The sequence below is a fragment of the Chlorocebus sabaeus genome, chromosome 11, assembly GCF_047675955.1.
Source record: "Chlorocebus sabaeus isolate Y175 chromosome 11, mChlSab1.0.hap1, whole genome shotgun sequence".
NCBI classification, from domain to species: Eukaryota; Metazoa; Chordata; class Mammalia; order Primates; family Cercopithecidae; genus Chlorocebus; species Chlorocebus sabaeus.
In genome coordinates, this window is record NC_132914.1 from 43,471,408 (window position 1) to 43,481,520 (window position 10,113).

The 10,113-nt window shown below is 40.0% G+C and overlaps 1 protein-coding gene across 1 annotated transcript in view; it reads left to right on the forward strand.

Moving 5' to 3' along the window:
• Positions 1-10,113, forward strand: part of ARID2 (AT-rich interaction domain 2) — a 187,186-nt gene that overhangs the window by 173,868 nt on the left and 3,205 nt on the right. The window lies entirely within an intron of this gene.

Genomic DNA, 10,113 nt, shown 5'->3' on the forward strand with positions numbered 1-10,113 from the left:
AAAAGAAAATGAATTTGACTATATTGTTTTAAGATTTCGCTAAGTGGAAGGTGAATAGCATTTAAAGCTAAAGTTGAAAAAGTTATCTGTAATGGCAAATGTTACTATATTTATTTAATCAAGTATAAATGAACAAGAAAATTTTTCACACTTGAGCCAAGTTTTTTTAAGAAAAAAAAAGAAATGTAAAGGTTTAATAACCATACGAGAATTCTAGTATCTTCATGATTTAGTTCATAACATTTCTTTTTACTTTTCTTACTTTATTTCCCTCCTAACCGCTTTTTTGTTTCATAGCCTACATTTCAGTGAAACTAAGCCACATGCAAGTTCCTAATCACACTGGGCTCTTTCAAGTCACACTTTGTACCTTTGTTCCAATGCTCATACTATTCTCCCTGCCTAGAATGCCCTCCTCCCTGCGTTGCCCACCTATTGAATATCTGCTTACCCTTCATGATTCAGCTCAGACATGAGTTTCTTTGTGTAGCCTTTCCTTTGCTCTATTCCCCTTCCCTACTGAGCTTGTTCTCCTCTATTTTTACAACATGTCTGTCTTAAAACTTTTAATCTCATTGTTTTGAAAATGTTTTTTATGCGGCTTTTTCCCTTACAGAACTATGTGCAGAGACTTCCTCTGATTAATCTTTGTAGCTTGAACACTTAGCACAGTGCCCAACACATTATAATCTCTACCTCCTATTCATCCTTTAAGATTCAACTCAGTGGTTACTGCTTCCTTTCCTGACATCTTCCTTACTACCTTAACCCTGACCTGGAGCACAGTACATATTCCCTACTGCCCCATGTGTTGCATGTTACCACCTTAGACGATGAGCTCTTTGAAGGTAGGGATTCAGTATTTTGATCTTTGTATCTTTAGTGCCTAGCATAGTGTTAGCAATATGATAGTCATTCAGTAAGTATTTGATTGATAGACAGGTGGTGGGAAATTCATTCTCCTAGAGTTCTGATCTGGAATTTGTGTGTGTTTTGTTGTTGTTTTGTTGGTTTTTTGTTTTGTTTGTTTGATTTTTGAGACAGAGTCTCACTCTATTGCCCAGGCTGGAGTGCAGTGGCACAATCTCGGCTGACTGCAGCCTCTGCCTCTAGGTTTGAGCGATTCTCCTGCTTCAGCCTCTCGAGTACCTGGGACTACAGGCACTCGCCACCACACCCGGCTAATTTTTGTATTTTTAAGAGAGACGAGTGTCACCATGTTGGCCAGACTGGTCTCAAACTTCTGACCTCAAGTGATCCACCCACCGCAGCCTCTCAGAGTGCTGGGATTACAGGTGTGAGCCACTGCGCCCAGCCTCTTTTTTTTTTTGAGACGGAGTCTCGCTCTGTCACCCAGGCTGGAGTGCAGTGGCCCGCTCTCTGCTCACTGCAAGCTCCGCCTCCCGGGTTCGCGCAATTCTCCTGCCTCAGCCTCCCGAGCAGCTGGGACTACAGGCGCCCGCCACCTCGCCCGGCTTATTTTTTTGTATTTTTAGTAGAGACGGGGTTTCACCATGTTAGCCAGGATGGTCTCGATCTCCTGACCTCGTGATCCGCCCGTCTCGGCCTCCCAAAGTGCTGGGATTACAGGCTTGAGCCACCGCGCCCGGCCCTTTTTTTTTTTGAGACAGAGTCTCGCTCTGTTGCCCAGACTAGAGTGCAATGGCGTGGTCTCGGCTCACTGCAACTGCATCTCACAGTTTCAAGTGATTCTCCTGCCTCAGCCTCCTGAGTAGCTGGGATTACAGGCAACTGCTACCATGCCCAACTAATTTTTTTTTTTTTTTTTTGTATTTTTAGTAGAGACAGGGTTTCACCATGTTGGCCAGGCTGGTCTCGAACTCCTGACCTCAGATGATCCACCCGCCTTGGCCTTCCAAAGTGCTGGGATTACAGGCATTAGCCACCATTCCCAGCCTGATCTGGAATTTGTGTAGAAAATTGGAATACTAGAAAGAACTTTGTAATTTTTTTAAGGGCCTTTTCTTCACATTGAAATTGTACATTCGAGGCAAAGCTTCTTTGTCTAGAGCTAATAAAATGTTGAGCCAAAAGTTTTCATTTCACTGGTTTTGTTTTGTTGATTTTGTTGTTTTATTTAACTCTAAACCTTTCAAGTATTTTCTGGCATCTTCAGGTCCTGTGACGTTAGAATAGTAGAGTCTTATGAATTAAGACAATCCATTAAGTCTTTCTATTCACTCGCCCAATCCAGGTTGAAATCCCCAGTATAGAACTTCTGTTGAACATCTCCACTGATGGGGAGTTTTACCTAAGCAAGAATACTGATAGAAAATCTGGCAGAACCCACATGTGTGGAGAGAGTGTAGAAAATCAGGCAGCTACAAAAGATAATTCTCTCTTGATAGTTCTCTAGTAGAATAATGCGAGGCTAGATGTGGTGGCTCATGCCTGTAATCCCAGCACTTTGGGAGGCTGAGGCAGATAGATTGCTTGAGCCAGGCATTCGAGACCAGCCTGGGCAACATGACGAAACCCCATCTATACAAAAAATTTTAAAAATTAGCTGGATTTGGTGTTGTGCACCTGTGGTCCTAGCTACCAGGGAGGCTGAGGTGGGAGGATCACTTGAGCCCAGGAAGCAGAGGTTGCATTGAGTCGTGCTCACACCACTGCATTCCAGCCTGGGTAACAGGGTGAAACTCTGTCTCAAGAACAAAAAGAAGTAATATAGAGTGTGATCTTTTAAACTAAAGAAAAAATGGCCAGGCTCGGTGGCTTATTATAATCCCAGCATTTTGGGAGGCCGAGGCAGGTGGATTACAAGGTCAGGAGTTCAAAACCAGCCTGGCCAACATGGTGAAACTCTGTCCCTATTAAAAAATACAAAAATTAGCTGGGCATAGTGGCATGTGCCTGTAATCCCAGCTACTCGAGATGCTGAGGCAGGAGAATTGCCTGAACCTGGGAGGCCTCCGAGGTTGCAGTGAGCGGAGATCGTGCCACTACACTCCAGCCTAGGCAACAGCCTGGGCAACTCCATCTCAAAAAAAAGAAAAAGCAAGTAAGATACATGGAAATTTACCCTCATTCTTATAGTAGAATATCTTGAACAGTATAAAAATATCAGCAGCTTTTTATTTGAAATTCAGAATCTAATAATTTGAATAGTATAAAATGTTTAATGCATCTCATCTCCATTCTGATCAAGCTTGAGCTCTGGAAAAGTGCAATATATTTGCCTTCTTTTGATATATGTATCTTTAATGTGTAATGCAAGGGTCTTATTTAAAAATCAAATAGTATGTTTCTCTAATGAACAACACAAAAAGGAAATTAAGAAAATAATTCCATTTATCTATTTATTTGTTTGTTTATTGAGACAGAGTTTTGCTCTTGTCACCCAGGTTGGAGTGCAGTGGCATGATCTTGATTCACTGCCACTTCCACCTCCCAGGTTCAAGCGATTCTCCTGCCTCAGCTTCCTGACTAGCTAGGATTACAGGCACCCACAACCACACCCGGCTAATTTTTGTATTTTTAGTAGAGATGGAGTTTCACCATGTTGCCCAGGCTGGTCTTGAACTCCTGTTCTCCAGTGACCCAACTGCATTGGCCTCTTAAAGTGCTGGGATTACAGGTGTTAGCCACCGCATCTGGCCAGTAATTCCACTTGCAATAGCATCAAAAAGAGTAAAATACTTAGGAATTGTCTTAACCAAAGAGATAGAAGATTTGTACACTGAAAACTACAAAAGATTACTGAAAGAAATTAAACAATATATAAACAACTGGAAAGATTTCTCATATTCATGAATTGGAAGACTTAAGTGAGATGTTAGTACTTCCAAAGCATTCTACAGATTCATTGCAACCTGTCAGCATCCCAATGATTTTTGAAAAAATAGAAAAATCCAGTTATGTGTGAGTGACACAAGATGAGGGTTGTAGATGCAGTTTCCTGTTTTCATCATATAGACAGGGCAGCTCCGCTGCAGAGATGATCAATGTACCTAAAACCCAAAGAACCTTGTGTAAGAAGTGTGGCAAGCATCAACCTTACAAAAGTGACACCGTATGAGAAGGGCAAGGATTCCCTGTATGCCCAGGGAAAGAGGCCCTATGATTGGAAGCAGAGTGGCTGTTTTGGGCAGACAAAGCCAGTTTTCCAAAAGAAGGCTGATGTGGTTTGGCTCTGTCCCCATCTAAATCTCATCTTGAATTCCCACATGTGGTGGGAGGGACGTGGCAGGAAGTAATTGAATCAAGGGGGCAGGTCTCTCCTATGCTATTCTCATTATTGTGAATAAGTCTCACGAGATCCGATGGCTTTAAAAAGGGGAGTTTGCCTGCAAAAGCTCTCGTCTGCCACCATGTGAGACGTACTTTTCACTTTCCGCCTTGATTGTGAGGCCTCCCCAGCCATATGGAACTATAAGTCCAATAAACCTCTTTCTTTTGTAAATTGCCCAGTCTTGGGTATGTCTTTATCAGCAGCATGTAAACAGACTAATACAAAGGCTAAAACCACGATTATGCTAAGGCTGGAATGTGTTGAGCCTAATAGCAGATCAAGAGGATGCTGTCCATTAAGAGACGCAAGCATTTTGAACTGAGAGGAGATCAAGAAGAGAAAGGGCCAAATGATCCAGTTCTAAATTTTGGGATATTTTTCTTTTGATTTTGAAGAGAAAACGTTGAAGCTATAGAAAAATTTTAGGAAAATAAATACGGTGATAATCTTACTCAAAAAAAGAAAAATTCGTTCTAGAATTCATACATAATCTCAAGAGACCCTGAATAGCAGAAATAATCTTGAGAAAGAACAGTGTTGCAGGACTCCCACTTCTGATTTACTACAAAGCTAACATAATCAAAACAGCGTGGTACTGGCATAAAGACAGCCATAGAGGCCAATGGAATAGAAGAGAGGGCCCAAAAGTAAGCCCTCACATATTTGGTCAAATGATTTTCCATAAGTGTGCCAATTCTTCATTCAATGAGGAAAAGACAGTCTTTTCAACAAATGGCATTTGAACAACTGGATATATACATCAAAAAAGTTGGATACATAACCTGTACCATATATAAAACCTAAATATAAGAGCTAAAACTATAAAACTCTTAGAAGAAAGCATAGGGCAAAAGCTTTATAATACTGGATTTGGCAGTGATTTCTTGGGATATGACACCAAAGACACAGGCAATAAAAGGAAAAGCAGACAAACTGGACTTCATCAGAATTTAAAACTTGTACATCAAAGGACACTATCAACAGAATAAAAAGGCAACCCATAGAATTAGACAAAATAATTGCAAGTCACCTGTCTGAGAAGAAACTAATATCCAGAATATATAGAGAATGCCTAGCTGCTGTGGAAAACAGTAAGGCAGTTCCTTAAAAAAACAAACAGAATTATCTGTTTCATTCAGCAGTCCCACTTCTGAGTATATTCACAAATGAATTGAAGGCAGGGAATTGAACAGATATATATACACCAATATTCATGGCTATTATTTACAACAGCCAAAAATTGGTATGGAGGCAACCTAAGTGTCTATCGATGATAGACAAAATGTAGCATGTACATACAATGGGATATTATTCAGTATTACAAAGGAAAAAACTTTTAATTTGCATATAGTAAAGTTCACCCTTTTTAGTGTACAGTTCTATGAGTTTTGAGTTTTTTTTAATCTTTGAGACTTTGGGTCTCACTTTGTTGCCCAGGCTGCAGTGCAGTGGTGCGATCATGGCTCACTGCAGTCTTGACCTCTCCAGGCTCAGGTGATCCTCCTACCTCAGTTTTTGTATTTTTACTAGAGATGAGGTCTCACCATGTTGCCCAGGCTTGTCTTGAACTGCTGGGCTCAAGCAATCCACATGCCTCTGCCCCCCAAAGTGCTAGGATTACAGGCTTGAGCTACTGAGCCTGGCCTACAAAGGAAAAAAATTCTGTGACATATGCTACATATGAATAAACTTTGAGGACATCATGCTAAGTGAAATTAGCATGACACAAAAGGACAAATATATGGTATGATTTCACTTACGAGATACCTAGAAGAGTCAAATGCATATAGACAGAAAGTAGAACAGTGGTTACCAGGGGCTGGGGGGAGTTCAGGAATGGAGAGTTACTGTTAAGTGGGTAGAGAGTTCCATTATGAGATGATGAAAAAGTTGTGGAGATGGATAGTGGTGATGGTTGTACAACAGTATGAATGTACTTAATGCCACTGAGCTGGTTAAAATAGTACGTTTTATGTTATGTATGTTTTACCACAATGGAAAAAAACTAAAACACAACAAAGGAAGGATTTGGGAAAATTGGAAGTGACTGCTAATGGGTATTGGGTTTCTTTTAAAGATGATGAAAATATTCTAGAATTGATTGTGGTGATGGTTGCACAATTCCGTGAATATACTAAAAACGAGTGAATTTTTGTTTAAATGGGTGGATTGAGCCAGACGCGGTGGCTCACGCCTGTACCCCAGCACTTTGGGAGGCCGAGGCGGGTGGATTATCTGAGGTCAGGAGTTTGAGACCAGCCTGGCCAACATGGCAAAACCCCGCCTCTGCTAAAAAATACAAAAATTAGCTGGGCGTGGTGGCGCACGCCTGTAATTCCAGCCACTCAGGCTGAGGCAGGAGAATCCCTTGAACCCAGGAGGCGGATATTGCTGTGAGCTGAGATCGTGCCACTGTACTCCAGCCTGTGTGTCAGAGCAAGATTGCATCTCAAATAAATAGATTGTACAGTGTGTGAATTATACATCAATGAAGGTGTTAGAAAAAATAAATTTTAAAAAATCAAGGCAGGGCATGGTGGCTTACGCCTGTAATCCCAGTACTTTAGGAGGCTGAGGCAGTTGAATCATGAGGTCAAGATATTGAGATCATCCTGGCCAACGTGGTGAAACCCCATCTCTACTAAAAATACAAAAATTAGCTGGGCGTGGTGTTGCACGCCTGTAGTCCCAGCTACTCAGGAGGCTGAGGCAGGAGAATCACTTGAACCTGGAAGGCGGAGGTTGCAGTGAGCCAAGATCACGCCACTGCACTCCAGCCTGGCAACAGAGCAAGACTCTGTCTCAAAAAAAAAAAAAAAAAAAAAAAAAAAAAAAAAAAAAAAAAAAGTAGTAGTAAGTGCTATAAAAGTTATAACCAGGCTGGGCGCAGTGGCTCACGCCTATAATCCCAGCACTTTGGGAGGCCAAGGCAGGCTGTTCATGAGGTCAGGAGATCGAGACCATCCTGGATAACATGGTGAAAACCCGTCTCTACTAAAAATACAAAAAATTAGCTGAGCGTGGTGGCAGGTGCCTATAGTCCCAGCCACTCAGGAGGCTGAGCAGGAGAATGGCGTGAACCTGGGAGACGGAGCTTGCAGTGAACCGAGATCCCACCACTGCACTCCAGCCTGGGCGACAGAGCATGACTCCATCTCAAAAAAAAAAAAAAAAAAAAAAAATTGTGTGTATATATATGTATATATAAAAAACCAAATAGTTCCCTACTTTATAAAACCAAATAGTTCCCTACTTTGCCCCCACTACCCACCTCCAAGGGGGGATCCTGCAACAATTTGAGCTAATGCAATTGCTTTCATATTTCAAAAGAATATGTCTGTGTTACTATTTCTTAACTTACCTAATTTTGTACATTTATTGACTTCCCCTTTAAGAAATTGGATAGTCTTAAACCTCTCTTCTTCCCACTTTCCTTTTTCCTCATCATATTATTGTTCCATCACAGTCGTTGATTAAATCTTAAATCAGATGTTATTGTTGGATTGTTTGATGTTGAGCCAAGTGTTATACTATTATGTTTTTCTTTCTCTTTTTTATTTTTATTTTTTGAGACAGAGTCTCGCTCTGTCACCCAGGCTGGAGTGCTGTGGTGCGATCTCAGCTCATTGCAACCTCTGCCTCCCAGGTTCAAGTGATTCTCCTGCCTCACCCTCCTGAGTAGCTGGGACTACAGATGCCCACTACCATGCCTGGCTAATTTTTTTATTTCTAGTAGAGATGGGGTTTCACCATGTTGGCCAGGCTGGTCTTGAATTCCTGACCTCGAGTGATCCACCCACCTTGGCCTCCCAATGTGCTGGGCTTACAGGCATGAGCCACCACACCCAGCCTTTTTGTCTCTTTGTATTACGCCCATAAAAAGCATGAGTGCCATGCTTTTTGCTTGGCTTTTTATGGGCCTAATATGATTTTACCATGTATTTTAATCAATATCTTTCAAGTATATCAATAAGCTGTCCACACACAGTTGTTAAACCTCTATCAGACTTTCATTTTTAGAATTTTTTTTTCCTTGCAAACTGCCCTTCCGCAGTCTAGACAGGTTGCTCTCTGGACCTGGTACACAGCTCTGCTCAGGAATTGTCTCCATGTTGAATCCCTTTTCGTTGAAACCCATTTATTTTCTTTTCTTGTTTTACTGTCTTCATGTAAAAGCATATCCTTTCAATAATTCCTAAAAATGTCTGTAGTCTACCCTTACTCTTGATAGTTGTTGGCTGTACATAACATTCTAGACTGAAAAGTCATTTTTCTTTAAAAATCTGAGGATATTGCTCTGGTGTATTCTAGCACCAGCTTTGCTGTTGAGAAGACTAGTGATATTCTGGTTCCCATTTCTTTGTATGTGATCTGTTTTCCTCCCTCTAGAAACTGTTGTGGTCTCTTTATTTCTGAATATTCTAAGGTTTCATGATGATGATGTGTCTTCAGGGGGTGTTTTGTTGTTTTCATTGAAGTTATTATTTCGTTTTGGTGGGTCCTTTCAGTCTGGATATTTATATCCTTCAGTAATGGGAACTTTTCTGGTATGTTTCTTCTTCTTTTTTCTTTTTTAGCTTTCTGTTTTCTCTCTGTTTAATCTATTTTTTGGAAATTTCCTTAATTATTTTATTTTGTTTTGTTTTATTTTATTTTTGAGACAGAGTCTCCCTCTGTAGCCTAAGCTGGAGTGCAGTGGCGCGATCTTGGCTCACTGCAAAAAATAACCTGTGAATATAGAAGTTGAGAGAATATCATTTTATAGAAAAACAAAATAGGCATGTTTTGTTTTGTATCAAAACAAAGTGAGTGCTTAATTTTTTAAAACCTCACAAAATTAAACATTTATATCAAAAAGGAAATTATTAGTTACTTTTAAATCATCCTAGTGATTTCAGTTTATTCTTTCTAGTTTTATCCATGCAATATTCAAATAAAAGAATGCTTTTTAACATGTAACTATCACTTTGAAAAATATTATGATTTTGTTAACTTTTTGAAACTAAAGTCTTTTTTCTTTCTTAAAATTTTCTTGATTGTGGGGAAAAACTGATTGTACTTTGTAAAGTTATTTTTATTTTGTAATTTTTTTTTTTTTGAGATGGAGTCTCAATCTATTGCCCACGCTGGAGTGCAGTGATGCAGTCTTGGTCACTGCAACCTGTGCCTCTCGGGTTCAAGCGATTCTCCTGCCCTGGCCTCCCAAGTAGCTGGGATTATAGGCTCCTGCCACCACACCCAGCTAATTTTTTGCATTTTTAGTAGGGACAGGGTTTCACAATGTTGGCCAGGCTGGTCTCGAACTCCTGACCTCGTGATCTGCCCGCCTCAGTCTCCCAAAGTGTTTTGTAAATTTTTAAGTCAATTTTTGTACAACTAATTTTTCTTTTCCAGAAAGATCTTAGAAATTTCATACTTTATTTTAAAAGTTGTTAAATAAAATTTTAAAGAAAATCATAAAGATTATATAAAACAGAAGTGAAAAGTTTAATTAATTATCACAAAGTGAACCACTCATGTAACTATCTGTCTAAGTTAAGAAATAGAGCAACATCAGTTGAAATCTTTCATTTTCCCTCCAATCTTTACTCCATCCTCCTCTCTGTAAGGGACCACTATCCTGATCTGTGACACCAGAGGGTTCATTTTGTCTGATTTTGAACTTTCTGTAAGTGAAATCATACAATATTATTTTCAGCATTATATTTTTGAGATTGATTCATAGTATTTTATTCATATTATTGTATTTTTTTTCTTCACTTTCGATGGGCAAATGGGTTATTTCCAGTTTGGGGCTGTTAAGAGTAATGCTGCTATGAACATTCTAAACCATATTTTTTTTGGCCATATATGGACAT